Below are 12363 nucleotides of genomic sequence, written 5' to 3' on the forward strand. Positions count from 1 at the left end.
CCCGGGTTCCAGGCATCCAGTTACAGCTATCCAGGGCAGGAACAGTACCCTAGGCCACCAGGACCCACCGGAGAGCAAGTCCATTGTGACTGCAAAGAACGTTGCAGAACAATGCAGATACGTGTATAATTCAATTGATCTGGCTTTGTATCTAGCTGCCCTTTTGACCTGCTCTCTGAAACTCTCCCATCTCCTCCCACCTCCCAGAAGAGCTTGGGAATCCATTCGCATCTGGGAGAGCAAACACCGTTCTTCACACAGATCAAGGGCTGGCAAAGGTTTTCTGCAAAGGGCCAGATAATAAATACATAGGCTCTGCAGGCCGGCCTCTGTCACAGCTACTCGTCTCTGCTGTTGTAGCACAAAGGCAGCCATAGGCAATACGTCAGCGGCTGGATGTGGCTGTGTTCCAATAAAACTTTATTTATAGACACTGGAATTTGGATTTCATGTAATTTTCAGGTGTCGCAAAGTATTATTCTTCTTTTGATTTTTTTCAGCCATTTAAAAATGTAAAAGCCATCCTTAGCTCAAGAGCTGTGGGCTCTATTTGACCCACTGGCCCATGTTTGCTAACCAGTGAGCCTTAGCTCTGCATTCAGACCAACAGGCCCCTAATTGCACACAGTCTCCTCTGAGTCACCCTCCTCAAGAGTCTTGGTCTACAACCTGCAACGTGGCCCTCCCTGCCACACAGGGCAGACAGCCTTTAGACTTTAGGGAGAAATTCATCTAAAAGCTTGGGACAATACAGCTGGTTCAGCCAGATTATCCTTGAAATGAAGGGCTATTTCACTTTCAAGAACTCCAACAGTTGACTAAGTCGGGGGAAATCCCACTTGCAGATATGCTGTGGAAAGTTTTAGAACTACCCAAAGAAAGAAAGGGAGGAGAAGGGGAGTGTGGCATTGGAGTCCCAGTCCCGCCCTTCCAGGAAGGACTAGCTGCCCCGGCTGCTCACAGTGCTTCATGCCCTGCAGGGTTGCCTGCGCCACAGAGAGGCCCAAGGTCACATCCTTCCAGGGGTGGCCACCTCCCGGGACCAATGACAGTGGACATATAAAGGCCTGGCCCTTCTGGCCCAAAGTGGGACACTCTGATGAGTCATTTCAGCTTTCAAATGTAGGGGAGGAAAAATATTCTTTTTTCCTCTACCCATCATTGGATGGGGCCCTGCAAATTAGCTTAACAGAAGACAGATTAACAAGAGAAAAACAAACAGAAGCTTACTAACGTGTGTACCATGCATACATGAGGGAGCACTTAGAGATGAGTAACTCAAAGGTTAGAACTTGAGCTTATAAAGAAAACCCAGCTAGCCACCGCAGAGCAGTCAGGAGCATCATGTCCAGAGTCAACCGCCCAGCCAGACCAGGCTGCGCCCCTCGGTGTGAAACTCTGGCAAACTTTGCAGGCCTCAACCTCTTACCTAAAAAACAATCGGTGCCTTTATTAGGGTGCGTGCAAAATAAACATGCAAGACTTTTAGTACAGTGCCAGACCCTCAGAAGAGCAAGTGCCAATAATGCCAGGATTCCAGAAGGACCCTGGGGTCACAACCCATGCTTTCTGGATTCACCGCAGAGAGATGAGAAGTCGCATAGACACACTAGGAGCCAAGCAGGAAAGAAGAACCTAAAACAGCTAATGGGATTGGAATATGCCACTTTGGTGTAAGGATTGTCTCGAGCTTAACGCAATTGAGAAATGGCAGACTGAAAAATAAAGTTCTCTACCCTCCCCCTATCTGCTTAAGTAAGGCAGAAATTTCCCTTTGCGAAGATGTCTCTCTCCCCCAACTCTCATACCAGGAAGGGCAGAGCGACTCTTAACCTCCAGAGAGGACTCTAGACTCTCATCAGCCCAGAGATGGCGTCAGAGGAATGTGCGTAACAATTACTAAAATAACCCTTATCTTCCATCAGTTTCCCCATCTATTCACCTCCCGACAATTTACCACCCCTAGAAGCCAGAAACCCTTTTCCTTTGTCACTTTGTCACAGAAATCTATCGCTCTTTGTTAAAATGATATATAAGCCTCCAGGGCTCACTACCTTTTAGGGTTTTTTATTTCATTTCTGTGAGTCCTCCCATATGAAATAAACTCTTTTCGACTATTAATTTGTCTTTTGTCAGTTTAATTTACAGGGCCCCATTCATCAACCTAAGAGAGTAGAGGAAAAAGTTGTTTTCCTCCCCAACAACACATGGAAAAATAGGCCACGTGGGCCTGAGGCAATGAGGCACATGTTGGCTTGCTCATTCTTCTCTAGAGTTTAAGGTGTGCTTCCAACCAACCACAGGGCAGTGTGTATAAAAAAGGAAGAAGCAAGACACAGCACAGAAATGAGGTTAGATTACGCATCTATTTTCCCCAGTGCTTTGCACAAGGCCAGGCACATTGTGGGCACTAGAGTCCCTAAAGGATGAATAATTAACTGGGGAGACAGGAGGGAGGTGACGACCAAGGTTAATTCCAATACTTGAGCCCCTACCCACTCTTTGCAAGCATTCTGCAAGGAACACGGGGTACAGCTGTGAACAAGATGGCCCGTGGCCTCATGGAGCCCCAAGTCTAAAAAGGTCGACACAGATTAAACAGGCAATCACAAAAGCATAATTGCAAGGAACAAGTGCCATACAGAAAAATAAAGAGTACGATGAGATTAACAGGAGGACTCAATTCAGACTTAGGGCTCAGAGAAATGTTTAAGTCAAGAAAGTGACCTTTAGGGCCAGCCCAGTGGTGAAGCGGTCAAGTTCGAGTGCTCCACTTTGGTGGCCTGGGGTTCACAGGTTCAGATCCGGGCAAAGACCTAGCACCACTCATCAAGCCACGCTGTGGCAGTGGCCCACGTAAAAAATGGAGGAAGACTGGCACAGACGTTAGCTCAGGGCTAACCTCCCTCACACACACCCACAGAAGTGACATTTAAGCAAGCAAACAGCTAACTGATGGATAAATTAGCCGGTAAAGGCATGGGGGCAGAGGGGGCAGAGGAGGAGGAATGGCAGAGCACATGCTAAGGAAAGGACATGGCAGGTGTGTTCTGGGCATCGAAAGGCCATCCCTACAGCTGGAGCAGAGCCAGATGTGGAGGGGCAGGAGATGACGCTGGGACAGAGGCAGCGCTCAGACTGCATGGGGGCTCATGATCCATAAGCCTTTGGGGTTCTCTCTTACGCACCATGGGCAGGTTGGGAAGGGTTTAGGCCAAAGAGAGTCTGATTTGAGTTTCAAAGAGATACCCTGGCTGCAGAAGAGCCGATGGGTCACAGCAGGGCAACAGGGGAGCAGGGGCCCCATTTGGCCATTTTAGTCATTCAGAGGATGGTAGCTTATGCCACGATGGTCATGAAGGAGACAGAAAGGCAGACACATGTGGAACATGTTTCAGAAGCAGAATGAAAAGGGGTGAAGAAAGAATATTAGAAAGACTCCCAGGTGTATAGAGCTGGCCAGTGAGAAGATGCAGGAGCAATTTAGTGAGCATTTGAAGGAGGAGCTCATGCACTGGGTTGAACAGTATCCGCCCAAAATTCATGTCCGCCAGGCACCCGTGAACTTGACCATATCTGCAAATAGGGTCTTTGCAAATGTATTAAAGTGAAGATGAGGTCACACTGCATTCGAGTGAGCCACATCCACCCCACGTCCACATTAGGATGTGACCCTAATCCAATAGCTGGTACCAGTATAACAAGAGGGAAGTTTGGACAGACACACACAGGGGACAAGGACACATGAAGACAGAGGCAGAGATTGGAGTGATGTGGCCACAAGCCAAGGAACGCCAAGGATTGCTGACAATACCGGAAGCTGGAAGCGACCAAGAAAGATCCGCTCTAGAGCCTCTGAAGGGACATGGCCCCCCTGACACCTTGACTGGGGATATCTAGCCTCCAGAACTCTGGGAGAATACATTTCTGTTGTTCAAATCCCCCAGGTATGGTCATTTGTTGCTCCTGCCCTAGAAACTAATCCAGCCTCTGCTCTCTGGAGGATGGGCGTCAGCGGGACAGCCAGCCCCCACCCCACCCCATCTCTAGGCAGGCTGGGCCCCCGACAGCCTCTTCAACACTGCAGTGCCTCGGCAGACAGCCACTCCTGTTTGTTTTTATGTAAGTGAACTTAGGGCCCTACAACTTCAAAAAGCCTCTTGTCCAGCCATTCACACTGGTCACATTTGCCAGGCACTGAGGACCCCGTGATCAGGTAAGACCCCCTAATCTCATGGTTTGCAGTCTAATGGGGTAGGGGTGGGGGAGTGACATTACAAATAACAAGGGGTGGTAAGTGAAGTGATGGTGTAAAGCCAGGGGCAGGACAGCTAAGCCACTCTGCAGGGCCAAAGGAGGATGCCTGGAGGAGAGAATGGCAGAGAAACCTTTGCAGAGGAAAACAGAAGAGGAGCTAGCCAGGTGGAAGGGGGTATCAATTCCCCTCCATAGAATTAGACATAGTCCTCATGAAGCAGGAACAAAGGCTCAAAGGTGAAAACAAGCACGGTGGGCCAGGAGGGGCAGGATGCATGGAGCTGGAGGGAACAGAGCGCTGGGCAAGGCCCAAGGGCCACCCACACCCTGGTAACGGGCACAGATTCCCTGCAGCTGTGATGAGAAGCCATCTGAGAATTAACAGGAACGGGTCACGGTCAGACTCGCATTCTGATGGCTATGTGCAAAGTACAGTTGAGTTCTCTTTACTTAATGCTTTCTATGTTGACCTCCTTATTTCCTGATGCATTCTGTGGGACCTCAGGTGGGCCCCACATTCATTTTTCTTCTGCTTTGGCTTCAATTTCGCACAATAGTCCCAAAGTAGCCACTTAGCACTTCCCCCAAAATAACCCTTAACAATCACCTAACAGTTAATCACTTAGAGCGCAGAACACCAGTTGGAGGGAACTGGGGGTCATTAAACTTGGGTCAAACTTTGTTGTGCTCACGTCTTCTCCCATTACTATAACCACCACAATTTACAGGACGATACATGAAATAAGCACCCGCTTTGCCCACCATAGAATTAGACATGGCCTCAGTGCGGGATAAAAGAAGCCAAATAGCTCACTTAGAAGCCCTACAAAATTATCGTAGTTGGGTGTCTCGAGAGCCAGAGCATCACATAAAAACAGGCAATTACGTACAAACTAGCTCAGTAATACCCAAATTCACTGAGGGCCCAAGATGAGCCCATTGTTCCGGTAGTCCTCGGCTTAAAACTGGGTTAAGTACCAAAAGGTCCATTTTTAACAGCTTTTTTTGAAATACAATTCCATTGCCAAACAATTCACCCATTTAAAGTACACAGTTCAATGGTTTTTAATAAACTCACAGAGTTATCTGCCATCACCACTACCTAAAACGTCATTTTTAAGAAGTTCAGAATTCAGGAAACAAGTCAACGATTCAATCTTTTGGGGTACTGTGGGCCCCTGTGAGCTCCCGAAAACCATGGACCCTCTCCTCCAAAGAGTAAGCACACACGCCCGAGAGCATTTTACAGACAACTTCCTCGAGTTCTGGTCCCCCAGAGCTGGCTAAGTCTCCTTAACCAAATCACAGCAGTGGGCAAAGTGGTTTCGTGTTCACGTTCACAGGAAACTGCCTCCCTACCCCCACGCTAATGAACTCCTGGATGAAAAGCACTCAGGCTTGAATGTATGTGCCAAATTAGAACGGATCGGCCACACTGACTCATTCCACAGCCCCATATCCGAGCGCTGGCGCTTTGGCTCAATACAGACACTTGAATGCAATCAACTCGCTCTTGGGCCAAGAACATGAAAAATGTTCCTGGCCAGTCATCACTAAACTGCTATCAGCCAAAGAGATGCGGGTTATTTATTCCCCTAAACATTGTAATCAAGCTGACGGGACAAGAACAAATTGGGAGCCTAGACTTCAAGATTCCCAAACTTCTAGAATGCACCAATAAACAGAGTTCATTTGGGAGCAATGAGACATACTACAGTTAAGCATCTTTGAGTACAAGGCACAGGATTCTGGCTAGTAAACAGAGAACTTATTGGAAAGAATTTGGGAATTTGCTGAAACCATATAAAAGTGCAGAAACCTGGAATGGAAATCAGCAGCGTGCTGGGCTCGCCGGTTTTTGGCTGTCTACAGTCCAACTTCCTTTCTCATTCTGGGACAATTCCCATCACGTGTAGTGTCACTTACCTCACTTTTAGTGATAGAAGCCACAAAGAGGGGTCTTTCTTCTCCTCCTCCAGTTCCTGGCGATCAATGGGCAGGCATATGACCTGGGCTTGGCAAACCCCAACCCCGCAACTGAGACGTTGAATCTGGAGAGAGTAGTAGAGGCAAAGGGACAACTGGGGATAATTCCAGAGTGGCTCTGTGGGGGTCGCCCAAGGATGTAGCAGCGTGCAGCTGCAGATTTGTTCTGGTGGACTGTTTCTACTAAAATATGATTTTCATGCTTCCTCTTTGTTAACTCCCGGAACAGCCTTGGTCCATGCCCATCTTCACGTCTGGTCTTGCAGCTTCCCATCAATGTCTGGTTTCCACATCCCTCCAATAGATACCTTGCTCTTGTTTAAGAACCGCAGCTTGCAACCCAAACTCCAAGTGATACAAGAACGTCTAAGACATCTCCAGGGGCGTGGAAGCAAGAGCCCTGGGCGCCATATCAAGGCATAAGTGCCTGGTCAGGGAACAACAATTGAGATGCAAGGATTGAACATAGTTTAAATAACTACAGCACATAAAAACTGGTTTCACGTGCAAACAGGTCTCCAGACATCTATTACACCCTATGCTAGGAACAGGTTCCCAGCGGGCCTGGCTGGAAAATGCAAAACCTGGAAGAAGTAGAATTCCATAATCCACACTGGTCTCGTCTTTTATTCCTCCCAGGTCAGAGTCAATCTTTTTCCTCCTTTCAGTCCTTTCTAACGTGGAGTGATGCCTTCTCCATAGAAACGACACATGACTTGCTACCACGTACCAGGCACTGTGCAAAGCTGCCGTTCCCAAATGCCTGTCATTTCTGCGTCTTATTTTACGAGGTCTCTTCACTTACATGCTTGGGTTGGAATTGTTCTAAGGATGAAGGGTGTCCTTCCTTTAAAAGTAGTAGTTTAAATGTGACAGATTAAACATGCATTTACATCGGTTCCTTCCCAAAACTGCAATAGAATCATAAAGCAATTTTTTTAAAAAGGTAGAAACCCACAGAGGCAAAGCAGAGACATGACAGAAGATGCAACGTCAACAAACTCTGGAAGCAGGAAGAGTGATGGCCGAGGGGTAACGACCGCCTTAGGGCAGAGAAAGCTGAACGCAGAGCACCTGCAGCCAAGGTCGCAGGCGGGAGAGGAGGGCAGTCAACAGGCGGGTGCAATCCACACCACGGAAACGCAGAAAACCTCAGTGCTGGGGACCCCAGGCTTCTCTAAAGGTGGGGTCTGGAGTTGGGCTGTAAAACAGGAAGGTGGGTTGAAAGTCCATAAGGAACACTTAGATTGCCCACATCCCTTCCTTAATGTGCGGAAAATGACAAGTACATTCCAGGGAGCAGCTGAACCAGAAAGTCCCTGGACTTGTGAATGCCAATCACAGCTAAAGAGCAAGGGCTGAATGACAGCAGGGAGATTAGGAGAAAGCCTACGCCTTGTGTTTCCCCGCTCAGCCCTCACAATGCTGGAGCCAGGCCTTCATCACCCTGACATGCCCTCTCCCCAGGATTCTCCTGAGGTCATCCCCAAGGAAAAACCTACAGATGGAGACCCTTAGGAGTCCTTGCTGAATGTCGAGGGCCCCAGCCATACACCGTGCACGCAGAGCTTCCGGTCAGCTACAGAGCCTCACCCAAGTCTGACAAGACAGCTCGGAACCAGCTGACCCCTGAAGGAGTCACGTAGTCCCCAGCCACAGTGGGCTCTGGAGCGAGAGGCCTGGGTTCAAATTCCAGCTCTGCCACTTGCCAGCTGCAGGACTTAGACAATGGCTTCAGGTCACTTTCTAATACCTACCTCATGGGTGGGGGACTAAGTAAGTAAATACTTGTCAAACAATTTAGAATGGGGCCTGGAATATAAAAGAACTATGTAATGTTCAAATAAAAGCTCAAGAAAATAACTCTGTAGAAACAGTCAGTGCACGTTGTACAAGATGACTGCAAAGAGAGCGAGTTAAGGATAATTCTGTACCCATGAAATTATGGGATGCTGACACAAGAGAAGAGAAAAAATGTGTAGGTCTTAAGAATTAAAAAGGACTAAGTTAAAAATAAATAGAAGTACTAATTCTCACAAAAACACAGAACAAAAGAATCAAGAATCAAGATTATGAAAATAATGAAAGTTAGAAGATCAACCCAGGAGCTAAATATCGAAACAACAGAACTTCTGGAAAGAGAAAAGAAATATTTACTTTTATAATATTAAAAATACAGATAAAGTTTCAAAATCCCAGCAGAGTACCCACCAATTATAACAAATGAAAAAAGTAGCCATAGCTAGTCACACTGAAGTTTCTGGACGTCAACGATAAAGAGGAGATGCTAAGAACTTCTGGGGGGAAAAAAAAACAGGCATAAAAATCAGAATAGCATCAAGAACATGATATATGATCAAGCGACAAGTACATGAAAAGGTGCTCAACTCACTAATCATCAGGGAAATGCAAATCAAAACCACAGTGAAATGTCACCTTACCCCTGTTGGAATGGCTATTATCAAAAAGACCAGAGATAAACGCTGGCGAGGATGTGGAGAAAGGGGAACCCTTGTGCACTATTGGTGCGAATATCAACTGGGGAAGACACTATGGTAAACAATACAGAGGTTTCTCAAAAAATCGAGAATAGAATTACCATATGATCCAGCGATTGTACTTCTGGGTATTTATCCAAAGGAAATGAAATCACCGTCTTGAAAAGACATCTGCACCATGTTCATTGCAGCGTTATTCACAAACAGCTGAGACATGGAAACAACCTGTCCATTGACAGATGAACGGATGAAAAAAATGCGGTATACACATAAAATGGTATATATTATATATACAATGGAATATATTTAGCCATAAAAAAGAAGAAAATTCTGCCATCTGTGTCAACACTTGAGGTCATCATGTTAAACAAAACAGACAGAGAAAGACAAATACTGTGCGATCTCACTTATATGTGGAATCTGAAAAACCCGAACTCACAGATATAGAGAACAGATTGGTGGTTGCCAGAGGGTGGGTGGGGGGATGGGAGAAATGGATAAAGGTGGTGAAAAGATACAAACTTCCAGTTATAAGATAAATAAGTTCTGGGAATGTAATGTACAGCATGGTGACTGGAGTTAATAGTACTCTATTGTACATTTAAAAGTTACCAAGAGTAAATTTTAAAAATTCTCATCACACACACAAAAATTTGTAGCTTTGGGAAGTGATGGACGTTAACTGAACTGATTGTGGTAATCATTTTGCAATTATATATATTTGTAATATACATATAAAATCTTATATATATAAAATCATCATGTAGTACATCTAAAACCAGTACAATGTTACATGTCAATTATGTTTCAGAAAAACTGAAAAAATAAACTTCAACAAATGTAAGAGAATTGAAATCACACGGAAGGTATTCTCTGACTAAATGGTCTCGAACTGGAAATTGATAGCAGGAGAATCTCCCAGAACTCGGAAACCAAGCAACACATTTCTAAATAACTCACAGGTCAAGGAGGAAGTCTCAAGAGAAAGTGAAAATACATTGAACTAAATGAAAATGAAAAGGCAACACACAAAAATTCTTGGGATGTAGCTAATACCAAGAGGGAAATTTACAGCACTCAATGCAGACATTAAAAAAGAGGAAAATCTCAAATCAATGATCCAAGCTCCGACCTCAAGAACCTAGAAAAAGAAGAGCAAAGTAAACCCAGGGCAGGCAGAAGGAAGGAGGCACTAAAGATCAGACATCGGTGACACTGAAAAGAGAAGAACAACATGGACAAATCAATGAAACCAAGAACCAGTTCTTTGGAAAGATCAATGAAAGCGATCAACTTCCAGGAAGACTGACAAGAAAAAGTAGAAACAGTATCAGGAATGAAACAGGGGATCAAAAGGATAAAAAGGGACAACTATGAACAAGTGTATACACATAAATTTGGCAATTTGAGAAACTGATTCATTTCTTCTAAAATCACAAATTACCGCAACTCACCCATGTGGAGGAGATAGTCGGAATAACCCTGTAACTTTTAAGGAAATTGGAATTCATAACGCAAAAAGCTCCCAAAAAAAGAAATCTCCAGGCACAGAGCTTTTGCTTGAGAATTCTACCCAAGATTTAAAGAAGAATTAATACCAATTCTACACGAGAAAAGGAAATAGAAGGCATACGGATCAGAAAAGAAGAAATTGTCCCTATTTGCAGATGATATAACTGTCTATACAGAAAGTCTCAAGGAATCTCCCAAAAACTCTTAGAACTACTGAGTACATCAAAGTCACAAGATGGAAGATCTACAGGCAGAATCAATTGTATTTTCTTATGCTTGCAAAGAACACACGAATATCAAAGTTAAAAATACGATACCACTTATAATCACTCAAAAAAGGAAATATTTAGGTAAAAGCTAACAAAGCATGTCCAGGGCTTATATGCTGAAAATTATACAGCACAGATTTTAAAAATCAAATATCTAAATAAATGGAGAGTGATATCACGTTCACGACTGGAAGATTCGACATAGCAAAAATGTCAATTCTTCCCAAATTCAAATATAGGTTTAACACAATTCCTATCAAAGTCCCAGCAAGAGTTTTTGTAGATATAGACGAAATTATTCTAAAATTCTAAAATTATGTGAAAAAGCAAAGGGACTATAATAGCTAAACAACTTTGAAAAGAAAATAAAGAATAAAGCTGGAGGAATCAGTCTACCTGATTTCAAGACTTATTGTATAATTATGATAATCAAGACTGTGTGATACTGGCGTACAGTCATTTGCCAATTCCCACAGGAAGGAGGGAAAAAGATAACACACAGAGAAATGGAACGGAACAGAGAATCCAAAAGTGCACCCAATCACACAAATATGTCCAACTGTCCAACTGATTTCTGACAAGATGCAAAAGCAATGCAATGGAGGAAACATAGCCTTTGTAACAAATGATGCTGGGGTAAGCGGATATTCATGGGGGGGAATAAAGACCCTCAACCTAAGTCTCACATATTATACAAAAAATTAACTCAAAATAGGGGCCAACCCAGTGGCATAGCGCTTAAGTTTGCACACTCCACTTCGGCAGCCCAGGGTTCACCCGTTCAGATCCCGGGCACAGACCTATGTACCTCTTATCAAGCCATGCTGAGGTGGCTCAGCAAAAAGAGGAAGATTGGCAGCAGATGTTAGCTCAGGGGTAATCTTCCTCAAAAGAAAAAAATTAATTCAAAATGGATCCCCAACTTAAATGTAAAACTATACAGTTTTTAGAAAACAACATAAGAGAAACTCAGGGATCCAGCGGTAGGCAAAGAGTTGCTGGACTTGACACAAAAAGCGTGATCCATAAAAGGATATATTGGTAAACTGGACTTCATCAAAACTAAGAACTTCTTCTCTGTGAAAAACCCTGTCAAAGGTCAAAAAGACAAGCCGCAGACTAGAAGAAAACATTTGCAAACGACATATCCAACAAAAGGCCATCGTCTAGAATATATAAAGAACTCTCAAAACTCAATAGTGAAAAAACAAACAATCCAATTAGAACATGGGCCAGAGACACGAGCAGACATTTCACATAAGAAGATATCCAGATGGCAAAGGAGCATATGAAAAGATTTGCATCATTAGCCATTAGGGAAATGCAAATTAAAACCACAATGACCAAAATAAAAAAATAGCGACAACACCAAATGCTGTCAAGGATGCAGAGAAAGCAGATCGCTCACACATTGCCAGTGGGAACATAGAATAGTACGGCCACTTTGGAAAACAGGTCGGCAATTTCTTAAAGAAAAAACATAACAACCGGGCATACAGCTCCACAACTGCGCTCCCAAGAATGTATCCCAGAGAAGTGAAAACTACATCCACACAAAAACCTGTGCACCAGAGTCTGTCGCATCTTTATTCATCGTAGCCCCAAATTGGAAACACACCCTAGAGGCCTTTCAGCGGGTGCGTGGTTAAACAAAGGTGGTGCATCCACACCAGGGAACAGCACCCAGCAATAAAAGGAAACAAACTGCTGATACACACAACAGCCGGATGAATCTCCAGAGAATTACGCAGAGCGAAAAAAGCCAATCCCAAAAGGTCACGTACCATATGATTACATTCATATAGTATGCTTGAAATGACAAAATTATAGCAATAGAGAAG

Source organism: Equus caballus, chromosome 2, assembly GCF_041296265.1.
Source record: "Equus caballus isolate H_3958 breed thoroughbred chromosome 2, TB-T2T, whole genome shotgun sequence".
NCBI lineage: Eukaryota > Metazoa > Chordata > Mammalia > Perissodactyla > Equidae > Equus > Equus caballus.